This window comes from Salvia miltiorrhiza, chromosome 1, assembly GCF_028751815.1.
Source record: "Salvia miltiorrhiza cultivar Shanhuang (shh) chromosome 1, IMPLAD_Smil_shh, whole genome shotgun sequence".
Lineage (NCBI taxonomy): Eukaryota > Viridiplantae > Streptophyta > Magnoliopsida > Lamiales > Lamiaceae > Salvia > Salvia miltiorrhiza.
The window spans coordinates 16,686,212-16,697,609 of NC_080387.1; the positions used below are offsets into that span (position 1 = coordinate 16,686,212).

An 11,398-nucleotide genomic window follows, 5' to 3' on the forward strand; every position below is an offset into this window, starting at 1 on the left:
CCGCCCGAAGAAGGATTTCCGGCGACCTGACCGGCGACCGCCGCCTAGGTCGCCGGGACTTCTGGAACATTGGAAGAGATGCGGCGATCTCCGTGTTATGAAGGATTTTTGTGCTTGGGCCGGCGACCGCCGGATGGGTCGCCGGCTACCCGGATTTTTCAACTTTTGCACATTTTTGGAGTTCTTCTGGGTTTCAAACACTGTATTTTACCCTAATAATATAAATAGGTCTTCTTTTGACCTATCTAGGGTTCCTTTTCAGTCCTAAACTTTATTTTCTCAGTTTCATAGCTTTAGATTATTATTGCTTTCCAGTTTTTACAGCTTGGATTGGATTTCCACAAGATTGAAGATTCAAGCCGCTACAATTGTTTTATTCAGAGTTTTATTTAATTCAGTTCTTTCAATTGTGTTCTTTTTAATTATGTTTATGATTTATTTTAGTATGTTTGGCTAGTTCTTTTATCTGAACCTAGGGTTTGTACATAGCTGATTAATTATGTGTGTATGATTTATTGATATCAATTTGCCCTCCAACTTGTGATTCATGATTCCTGGTGCTTAATTTCTTGTGAATTATTTGGCCAATAATTTTGCATGTCTAGCTGTTCAGTTTGAGTCTTGAATGCGATAATTGTTCAGCTGATTCTAGAATGCATGTTATAGTAGTAGCCTTAACACTTGAATGGGATAGGTGAAACTATAGGGAGCTATTCTTTGTGTACGCTTGGGAGTTAATTTATTCCTTGGAATCTTGAATGTGAAAGGGGGTAAATTAATCTACTTTCATAGGTGTTCGTTAGAGAAACTTGTGAATAGTTCTGTGATCTCTCATCAGGGTTGGATTAAATTGGTAATTGAATCAATATATTAAATGCATGTAGTTAATTAGTAAAAGTACATCCCTAGGGTCAGAGTTTTCTTTCTATTTGATTTAGTTATCATTGTTTCTCTGCTATTTAGATTTTATTTTGTCAACTTTAGTTTTTGATTCACCTTCCTATTTGTTTTGCCTATCTACTGTGAGTGTCTGTTTAGGAAATAGATAGAGTAATTTCGTTTTACAGTCGCTGTGGATACGATACTCGACTTGCTGTTTCTGTGCTACGATTACACTGTTTAGTTGCAGTTATTGTTGTTAAGAAATTAGCGATCAGTTGCCGCCTTTGAACGCGCAACAGAGTTCCAGGCGGAGTTATCGGAACAATGCTGACGTGGCGTCGAGCAGAGATGATCAAGACGAAGAGTTCTAGTCTCCCAAGGGCTCGTTGAAAGGTAGGGAGAGTTCGATCGGTGCCGAATCAGCTTCTAGAAGGGCGTTTGATGCCATTGATGTGGAGAATTTCAATGGCTCAACTTCAAATTCTTCCTCAACTTATTCTTCTTCTGCTTCCGGATTGGCTACAGGCTCTTCGGTGAGGTCCATTTCGCTGAGTCTTTCGCCAACAAACAGTTTGAGCCCTAGGAATTTGATTCCTAAATCGCCCGACCTAATTGAGATTCAGAATATCGCTTCGTTGCATCTGCAATTGACGTCGTCCCCTCCGCCGCCAGATTTGCTGTGTAAGGAATCTACATCTCCATCGTCGCCACCTCCTCCAACGGTAGCGGGTAAAGTGTGGGATAGTCCGAGAACTCCAGCTCCGCCAGCCAAAAAGCTCATCATCAGACCACCCTCCCTGGCTACGCAGTTAAGACCGATGTCTATTGAAAGTTCGACACTGATTTCTCCAATTGAATTGCCTAAAAATGTCTCAGAAAGTGTTGAGAAGAATGGTGAAAATGTACAGAAGGATTTATGGTCTTCTTTGTGATGGACTAATGTGTTGATTGAATGCAAATTGAACAACAGCGTTTCGGTGTACTGAGATCCAGTCGGATGACACATGGACGCCAACATGGTTCCGGCACAACATTAAATAAACACGTGTGCAGAATACTGAAAATACCCTTGCCCAAAATTGGCCGGAGTAACTAAATCAGATCAAATAAAAGTGCGAGAATTTTCATGATACACTTTGAATTGCTGTACCCAAACCAGAATATGGGTATAGTTTAGTAATTTACATACCATTAACCCTAAAAAGAAACATGAAAATCTAATTTTCCCAAGGCCACATACATGCATAGTACACGTAGCCTCCACCTCATTAATATAAATACTCCATCAATCCCATTATTCATGACACATTTTCTTTTTTGGGTTGTCCCAACCTACATGACACGCTTCTATTTTTAGAAATAATAAGGGCTTACTTAAGCATTAAAATAATCACTAATCACTAATTAATCTTAAATGATTTATATGGACTGCAAATGAATCAAAATCTGATTCATATCCTCTCCATCTGTTTCCTCTCCTCTCCATCTAATCACTAATCAAAATCCGTCGATCTGCCTCGACCGCCCGTCGATTTGCCTCGACCGCCCGTCGATTTGCCTCCACTGCCACCACCGCCCGTCGATCTACCGCCTCCACCTCCACCACCACCAGCTGTCGATCTACCCCCTCTCCCCCTCCCCCCTCTCTCTCCATCCGTCTCTCACCTTCTTTCTCCCTCACCTTCCGCCTGCCTCACCTTCGTCTTGCTCCAGGCCGCCGCCTCCGAAGAAGAGCGAGCACCCTCACCTTTCGCCTGCCTCACCTTCCTCTTGCTCTAGGCCGCCGCCTCTGGAGAAGAAGCTTGCGAAGGAGGGCGGCGCCGCCGACAAGAAGACGAGGTGCACCTTGAAAAACCCTACTAACAGCGCGGCGATGGAGTGTGAGCAATTCTGAATTCTGAATTGATTTGGGGGTTTTGCACAATACTTGGATCTGGATTTTTGTTTGTTTCGGTTTGCACAATTGTGGGTTTTATAATTTTGTTTGTGGTTGGCAGAATCTTGATTTTTTATTTTGTTCTAGTTGGCAGAATTCAAAATTCTGGTTGAATTTTGTTTTGATTGGTAGATCACTAGTTTTTGTTTCGATCTTTGTTTTTAGGTTTGCTGGTGAATCGAGCTGGCCAACGATGGAAGCGCTCGGCGGTGGCGTCGTGTACCTGTTCGGCGAAAGAGAGAGAGACCGAGAGAGAGGGAGTGTATGTGAGTGTGTGACTGTGTGTGCGTGTTAATCAAAATAACATTAAACATGTAATTCCCTTAATTATATTCTTCTTAATCTTTGTGCCGAACAGTAACGTCCCATAAATAATGAGACGGAGGGAGTAATATATATATATTAAAGGGAGGACAATAGAACCTAAAAACCACTCCTTTTTGATGATGCCAAAACCTCACAACAGTTCTAGACAACAAAAAGACTGAACTCACAGTAGAAGTTCTAAAACTGGGGTGAAAACAGTTCCCCCTTAACAATAGAACCTAAATACTTGTACTTAGAGTTAAGAACGAAACAGTTCTAAAACAGAACAAGGAGAAGACAGAAAAACATAATCAGAGCCTGGACAAAAAGTCATTGTCTTCAGGTTGAGATAAAAAAGAAGTTCTTTTCATTAATAAAAGACTGAGAAGTCATCAGTATAAATTACAATTTTGGATCGAAAAAGAACAATACAGAAGACAACCCAAGAGACTCACGGTTTCTGATTGTAAAGCTTGAAGACTGCTTCCCAGATTTCTCTGGCGTCACTGGAGTCTGGATGAACTTTCCAGATCTTGCATATGGCTCTGAATTCTTTCTTGATTCTGTCTCTGTTGACTCCATTCTTAATCCTTGGTGGAGTCACAAACTTCTTCTGAGGATCAGGAATGCTTTTTCCATGTTTTCTTTGAGCATCTTGCATTTGAAGAACTAAATCTCGTTCTTTCAATTGCAACAGAAAATACTTCCATGCGTCATTCCTGTAATCCCTGTCACCTTGGATGTTTGCAAAAATCATCCATTTGGTGTAACATTCCTTGGTTTTCTCCCACCAGTCGTTCAACTCAGACGGTATCCATTTGTCTGGTCGCTCAAACTTTTCCAAATATGATACTATCAGTCCATTCTTGAAGTAGTGTTCGAGCTTTTGACCATCCTTTAGAGTTGATACGAAATCGAATTTCGTCTTCTTCAGCTCTGGCGCATTTTGAGGAGCTTTCTCTGCTTCTCTTTCTGTTGAGTTCGACTGAGGCAAAAGTAGGAGCAATCTTTGCGATGATCTCTTCAGCCTTGTTTTTAGCCCTATTAAAGACAGAGGGGATAATTTCCTCTTCCCTTCGGATGCGCTTCATTATATCCTCTTCCCCCTTTTTGGCATCATCGGGAGGAAGTCGACTTTTCAGCTCTTGAAGATCACAAAACATCTTCTGAAGGAGGGCAGAGTCAGGGGACTCTTGAGGTCGTTGGATTTGCCTTTCCACTTGTGCGAGTCATTCCAGGATGGGTTTTACTGTCTCTGCAACGAGTTGGTTGACTTCAGTTTTTGGCATGAACGTCTTCAGGAAGTCAATATGCATTTCTCTGATCTTCTCTGACAGCTCAAGAAGTTGCATCTTCGTTTGAATTTCTGATTCAAGGAAGAGTTTGTACAATTCCTCGTTATCCTTCTTGATTTTGGGGATACCTTTCTTTGGATCAAGCATTTCCGTCTTGTATTTGATCAGAGCAACTTCTTCTGCACCCATCCGCTGTTGGAGTTTATGGATCAAGTCAGCATGATAGATCATGTCTGCAGTTTCCTGTTTCTCGACTTCTCCGAGTTTCTTCACGAACTTTTCACCATAAATATTCTGTCGTTCGAGCTCATGATGAAGTGAGACGATTTCAAGCTGTTGATCGAAAAGATGCTTAAGCAGTACATCCATCGGTTTTTCTACATCGTCAGAAATCCGTAATAGATTCCTGTGCGGCCGATTGTGTTTCCAGACGGTGAGAAGCTCATCTGTTTCTGCATCTGAATCAAATAGAACATGTCCTTCTGCGCGAGGGAGCTCTACGTGTTCTATTGGTATGTCTGAGTCAGCAGAAGACGTCTGTGCTTGCTGACGATCTTCATGAGCTTTGGATGTGGATGTCTCGGCTTGGCTCGTTGGAGCAGGGCGTTCCGCTCTTTCTTCAACAGGAGACTGAGAAATTGACTGCTCTTGACTGATGTTGATCCCTTCAAGAGGAGTAAGCTCATCAGTGTTCAAGAGGGGCGAAGATGAAGGCTGAGGAGACTTGGAGATGTCTTCGACTCGTCCTTCAGAAGCTGGACAATCAGCATTGTCAGCTGATCTCTGTTCTGCTTCTGGTGGTGGTACATCAGCTTTAGTGACGCAGGCCTGGTCAGCTTCAGTAGAAATTGTTGGAGGAGTTGATGGTAGATTCACTTGACTGATTGGATCAGTCATTGGTTCTTCAGAGATGGCAGGATCAGCTATGGATTCCGCCGGTGGAGCAGTGTCGTGTACTGTTGAGCTGAGCACACCAGTTACTTGCTCGGAAATGAAAGGCTCTCCAGATGCCTTCGAAGTTCCAGCTTCATTGTTGAGTGAGATGAGATGTCTGAACTGTTTGGAAGAATACAGATGATTCATGGCGAATCTGTTAAAGCCATGAATTACATCCCAAATTTTCTCAATTTGAAAGAGGCTGATCAGGGATGCCTCTTCCATCTCGAATGAGTCTTCAGTTTCAGCATTTTTTTGAAGACTGCTGATTCGAGGGCATGGTGCCGTCTTCAGGAATGTATACGTGAGAAGTCTATGAAGGTTCCGGTAGACTTCTAATGACGTATCGAAATCACCAAGTAGACGACAGAGGTGATTTGTAGCATCTCGTTGAGCTTCAGTCTGAAGTTCAACGGCTTCCTGATTACCTTTTGAAGGAAGGATAGGAACTGGTTCTGGGACAGCTTCCAAGACTGCTTTGCCTTTGGATTTTGGAGAGGATTTCCAAGGCATCTCAGTTGGTCTTTTGGAGGGTTTCTGGGGGAGGATGGAACGGAATCGGCGAGGCACATTCATGCGAGTGGGAGGATTTGATGGAGGTGAATCAGGGGCATCAAAGTCAGATGATGGTGGAGATGAGATATCAATTACCTTCGTCTTTGGAGAAGGTTTGGGTACTCTTCTTGCCGGTTTGAAAAGATGAAGACTGTCTGTGAAGTCAATCATCTTTGGCCATCGCACAAATTTGTGCTTCTTTGTTCCTTCGACGATAATCTGGGAAACCTTGTTCCCTTGTCGAACCATTGTCGCCGGCCTCGTGTTGTGAGCTTCATTGAAGAGAAGCTTCAGATAAGCTTATTCCCAGTTGTAGGACTCGTTCTCCAGAAGAGCTGCCATAACATTCTTCTGAGGCTGAGAAGCTTTGTCGGGTGTTCCGGTTGCACCTATCCAGCACTTCTGGATAATCTTGCCCAACATGGCAAACTCTGGATGAAGATGGGAAAGAGTGACTTGACTTTCCGTCGATTCGGATTCATCCTTCAGTGCAGACTTGAGAATTTTGTTTGCTTCCTTATCAGTCAGTCTGGAGAAGGAAGTTCCACTGTTCGGGAGGTTGAACAGTTTTCTGACAATCTCAGAGACGTTGAGAGTCTCTTCAACACAGTCTGCCCCGGTGATGATACTGACTTTTGAGATAAGTTCTTCGGAATCGTTGAACTTGAGATTCCTGTAGAATTCTCTGACTGCGTTGTCAAGTAGATACTTTGGTTCACTGGTGATGAATTTGGTCCATCCGTGCCGGTGGAGAATTTTCGAGACCTTTGCATATTCAGGCTTCTTCTCGAAAGATTCCTTGTGCACCGTCTGTTCATATCTGACTTCTTTCTCAATTGGAGCCTCCTTCCTGTTGTCGTTCTTTTTCATGTTGGTCTTGGCCATTTCGAATAAGAAATCTGTGAAGAGAAAATTTGCAGAGAGTAATCTCACAGTAGAGTGTTGTGGATTTTGAAAGTTAGAGAGAATGCAAAAGTAATGGAAGATGGAGGAATGGCCATAATGGAGAAAAAGTGATCGTGGAGGATGAACAGTTTTCTAGGGCAATCGAAAAGACGTGGGCAGTTTGAAATCTGCGCGCCAAGTCAGTTTTAATGAATTTTGACGTCCGTATTAAATGCCCGTAAGAAAATAAATACCTTAAAATAAGAGATTTAAACAGATATGGAATATTTGGCATGATCTCTTGCTGAAAGTAGGCGGCGTATAGTGCGTGCAATGATTTGAAAAGATACGCCCAAAAAGAGGTTTTTCAGAAATTGAAAGACCAATGCAAAACGCAAAGTCGCCAGTTAATCATTATGACACATAAGCCCTATTTTCTTTATTAGTCAAAAAGTAAAAAAGCGAATAAGACAAGTTCCCAACAATCAGTCAGGAAAACATTCAAGTGCTGATAAGCCTTAAGCAGAGTTCCCCCTAAATTGGATAATCCATAATCAACTCAAGTAATTTAGGCAAAGAGAACAATGACTGAGTAATCGTAAATCAGCTCGAAATCAGTAAAAGACAATGTATCAAAAGTGTGCAAAGAAACAAAACAAGGAAGAATGAACAATGACAATCTAAGAACATCATTTACAAAATAAAGAGTTTCTGATTAGATGACATTCCTTGATCTTCCTTAGTCCTCAGTTGATGTGGAGTTGTTTGCTTGGTTTCCTTGGAGGACTTCCTTTTGGTTCTTCAATCATCTTCCCTTTTCCCTTCTTGTCTTCTTCTCGTTTGTCTTTGTCATCAGATTCAGGAGCCCCGCTGTATTTGTTCTGTATTTCCAGTTGCTGTTGAAGATGAGTGACTGTTGATTCAAGAATAGCTATTTTGACTCTCAGCTCATATGTTGCTTCTTCTTGAATGAGCAGCCTCTCGTCCAGCATTTGAAATCTTTCATCAGTGGTAGGTCTTGCAGGTCTTTGCTCTTCAGCTGGTGTTTCTTCACCTCTTGCGTCGGCTGGAGCAGTCTGATGCGGTGGAGACTCATGGTGGACTTCAGTGTCCTCAACATCATCTTCTTTGAGAAGACCTCTGGAAATCAGGTACAGACTGAAGTTGGGTGCCCAGTCGTGTATAGCATCCCAAAGATTGGTGACTCTGAATTTCTCAAAGATGCTGTTCTCTAAGGCTTCCATTTCTCCTTCAGTGAGAACTTCATCAATTTCCTTGTATTGAGATTTGGGTAGGATTTTGACGAAGATGAAGAAGAAGTAGCTGACGAGATCCTGAAACTCTTCAGGATTCAAGGTTGCCAAGATTGAGGGAAAGAGGGTTGTGACACAGTGTTCGGACAGTTGTGTCACGAAGTTTTTGAGAAGGGCAGTTTGATTGAAAGTGGCTGAGGATGAGGATGCGGCATTGATGTCAGCAGGTTCATCAAACTTTGCCTTCTTGTTGAATCCTTCCAGACAGAAGGGGAAGAATCCTCTGAGAGGTAATTCTTCTGAATCAGTTCCTCTGGCGTCGGTTGCTTGTGTCTCCGCTGGCTGTTGATTTCCTTCATCTTGTTGAGGAACAGTGGGAGACTGTTGCTGAGTCGTTTCAGTGCTTGGAATTAGCACTTCTTCTGAAGTTTTATGTGCGACTTCTTCATGATCCTCATTGAGTGATCTTTGAGGAGTGTCAAGTGAGATCTTGACTGGAGATGACAAGCTGTCGAACTTTCTTTTGATCGAGCCTCGAGTCTTGTATCGTGGCTCTAAAGTGAGGAGAGGGATTTCAGTTGATATACTGACATTCCCTTTGGCTAAACTTTTCTGTCCTTCGAACAGATGGATGGTGGAAGACACTTGAGTGGTGTTCTTCCAGAAGTATTGAGTCTCTTTTGCACCGTAAAGAATGAGTGCCGAAACTCTGGTTCCTTGACGCAGATGTCTGGTGGAATGGGATTCCTTCATCTCTTCAGCAAGAATCTGAAGATAGGCCTTCTCCCAGTTCAAACCCACTGCTGCAAAATTTTTCATCAGTAGCCCAAACATACCTTTCGTCATTGCTACATAGTCCTGACTGGTTGCTTCATGTTCTCCGAGGAAGCCTGAGACGAAGCATCAGGTGAAATGCCTTGAGGGGCTGCTGTCATGGTCTGGTACTGAGCAGAGAACTGTGGTGGCATAGCTTGAGTATAATACATTTGAGCCTATGCCGGATCAGTAAATTCACACGTATAAGCAGAATTGGATGCTGAAGAAGGAGCCATCATTTGAGAGGGATGATGAATCTGAGTGAACCCCACATATTGAGGTTGATGTTGCTGGCTAGATGGGACTTGCACCATATGCTGAGCTGCTCCAGCTGCCGTTCTGCAGACTCCTGCAGCCATCTCAGGTTTGGAGGAAGGCGCATTTACTTGCTGGCTGTAAGCTACATGAGGGGCGACTGCAGCAGCAGGAGACGCCTGAGGGCGACTGGAAGGGGCATTTGGCGCCATTTTGCTATAACCTTGTTGCTGTACAGGCATGTTATAAGCTTGGGGCTGTCTAGCAGGGACGAAGTAGAACTGCTGCTGGTCGAGCACGGGCTGGTGTTGATGGTGTTGCTGCTGCTGGGAAGGATAAACGGAGTAATATGATGCATAGGGCATTGCTCCAGCGAGTATATACTGGTTACCAGAATGAACAAATTGTTGGGGATGATGCATTTGAGGGTGATTCTGATCATATTGGTTCGATATAACATAACCAGACTCTTGAACTTGTTGCTGCATCTGAATCTTATTAGCATTTTGATCACCAGATTTCAGATCATCAAAAAACCCCAATTCAGATTATCTATGCAAATGTACTTGCAGAATTCAAGAACATATATTCTACGAAACTAGGATCACGTATTAAAGAATTATCACAAATTCATTAAACGGCGCACCTCGAAACGGAATCTGGAGAAGCCAATTCAAAGCCACCACTTTGTTTCTGCTGAAACTGAGCCTGAGAAATCTGCGGATTCGGAGTGACCGCAAAATTAACATTAGCCGCCACCCCCACAGTCATCTGCTGAAGCTGATCCTCAATTCCCAACACTCCCATCTTCGGATTCTCGTCAAGATGAACCCTAATCGGCGGAAAATTGGCCACCGATGGGGAGCTCGAAGTGGACCCAAACGACGACGTAGTTTCCAGCATTGGAGAATCGGGCACGGAGTGCACATCCTTATTTGTCCCACTATTTCCATTTTCCCCAACTTTCGGTCCCTCAATTTGACCCTCCGCATCTTTTCCGGCGGCCGTCGCCTTTCCCACCGATTCATCGTCCAATCCGAGGAGACAATTAACCGAAGAAGACTCCGAGAAACCACGATCACTCGCCGCCACCGACATCGTGTTGGCCTTGCCGTTGAGAGCGTTGAAGAACCAGTCGTCCGATTTAGTCGACGCCGTCTCGACGAGGAGCTGTTCGATGTTCGCGGACGATTGGGGGAAGAGGAAGAGGCGGAGGCGGCCGGGCTTCATCCCGCCGAGATTATTGAGCTGGTCGCACTCCTCCACCATGTTCTCGAGATCCTCATCAGTGGTAACCGAGATTAAGGAATCCAAATCCTCGCTTGGGAGCTGGTATTTGAGCGAGAACAATTGGTTGTTGAGGAGGGTTTTGGAGAGGCGGTGGCGGAGGTCGGAGAGGGAGGTGTGGCAGTCGATGACGATGATGCGGGTGTCGCCGCTGATGTAGCACAGGGACTTGTCGTGGGGGCGGGGGACTATGTGGCTGCCATAGCTGCACATGAGGCGGAGCTTCTGCGGCGGCGGCAGCTCGGTGTCCCAGGAGTCGGTGTGGCAGGAGCGGGGTGATGAGTCGACGGAATCCGCGTAAACGGCCACCGTGGAAGCGGCGGCGGAGGCGGGAGGAGCGGCGGAGAGGAGTGGTGGTGGGGCCTCCATTCAAGGAGAGAGAGAGTTAGAGAGTCGAGGCGATTATTAATTATTTTGGGGAAGGTTTTGCGTCCACTTTCGCCTCTTTTTATATTTCTTCCTTACTCCAGCTGTTTTTCCTTTTCTATTAATCCACTCACATTTTTCTAATATATAAATTGTATTCTACTACTTCTATTGTGCTTCATTTACCTTAAATTTGGGTTATTTCTGTAAAAGTTAGATTTTAATTCAATGTTTTTCTAAAAAAAAGGATAAGGAATTAATTTGAATTAATGGTAGTTCGGATGCTTGTATAAAAAAAGATAAAATAAACAGGTCAAATATGATTACAAATAAAAACATGGATATTTAATTCAAATTTTTTTAGTACGAAGTTTTTTTTTTTAGAAAAGGCGAGCTAATATTAAATATTAATCAAGATCAGAAGATACAATATCTAGAAGCCAATTAGGATAATCGGCCTTCCAAATAACAATATCAGGAATAGAAAATGAGAACTTAGCAAGCTCATGAGCTGCTCTGTTTGCATCATTTTGAAGGCCTCACTCTTGTAAGAGTTCTGTCTGATGGGTGGTTGAGGTCTTCTTTGCTCGACGAAGTATCTTCCTTGAGATACTCGAGTCGTTCCA

The 11,398-nt window shown here is 43.6% G+C and overlaps 1 pseudogene; it reads right to left on the reverse strand.

Annotated features, from left to right (window-relative positions):
* Nucleotides 1-8,896: 8,896 nt before the first annotated feature.
* Nucleotides 8,897-10,847, reverse strand: LOC130987324 (protein PAL OF QUIRKY-like; annotated as a pseudogene).
* Nucleotides 10,848-11,398: the final 551 nt, after the last annotated feature.